Source organism: Sinocyclocheilus rhinocerous, unplaced genomic scaffold (genome assembly GCF_001515625.1).
Source record: "Sinocyclocheilus rhinocerous isolate Xijiao unplaced genomic scaffold, SAMN03320098_v1.1 scaffold1585, whole genome shotgun sequence".
Lineage (NCBI taxonomy): Eukaryota > Metazoa > Chordata > Actinopteri > Cypriniformes > Cyprinidae > Sinocyclocheilus > Sinocyclocheilus rhinocerous.
The window spans coordinates 175557-176396 of NW_015642871.1; the positions used below are offsets into that span (position 1 = coordinate 175557).

The 840-nt window shown below is 26.8% G+C and overlaps 1 protein-coding gene across 1 annotated transcript in view; it reads right to left on the reverse strand.

Annotated features, from left to right (window-relative positions):
- LOC107756908 (adenylate cyclase type 3) overlaps positions 1 to 840 on the reverse strand; it is a 21176-nt gene that overhangs the window by 5104 nt on the left and 15232 nt on the right. The window lies entirely within an intron of this gene.

The window sequence follows — 840 nt, forward strand, 5'->3', positions numbered from 1 at the left end:
TTCCACAAAATTAATAATAAGAACCATTCTTAATAACTGAGCACCAATAATAATTCAAATCAGCATATTAGAATGCTTTCTGAAGATCATGTGACACTGAAGACTGGAGTAATGATGCTGAAAATACAGCTTTGATCACAGCAATAAATGACATATTACCATATATTACAATTTAAAATAACTATTTTCTATGTGAATATATGGTAATATGTCATTTATTGCTGTGATCAAAGCTGTATTTTCAGCATCATTACTCCAGTCTTCAGTGTCACATGATCTTCAGAAATCATTCTAATATGCTGATTTGCTGCTCAAGAAACATTTCTGATTATTATCAATGCTGAAAACAGTTAAATATTTTTGCAAACCATGGTACTTTTCCCCACAATTTGGTGAATAGAAAGTTCAAAAGAACAGCATTTATTTGACATAGAAATCTTTTTTAACATTATAATATAAATGTCTTTACTGTCACTTTTGATTAATTTAATGCGTCCTTGCTGAATAAAAGCAGTGAATCTTATTAAGTATTAAATCCTACTCACAAACTTATGAGCGGTAGTTTATATAATCTATGTAAAAAAGTAGTATTAACTAGCAAATAACTAGTAAAGTTGCACATGATGATTTACCTTTAATGTAATCCCATTTTTTGGTAGATATGTAGATATTTAAAATTATACATAATAGATTCATAAAATATATGTAAAATGATCATAAACCATTATTAATCATAAAATACAGGACAAATATATTTATATAATTTAAAGAGAACTGTAAGTCTACCAAATTACAATAAATAAATACATCATAGACTGTATAAAAACATGGACGTAGTGT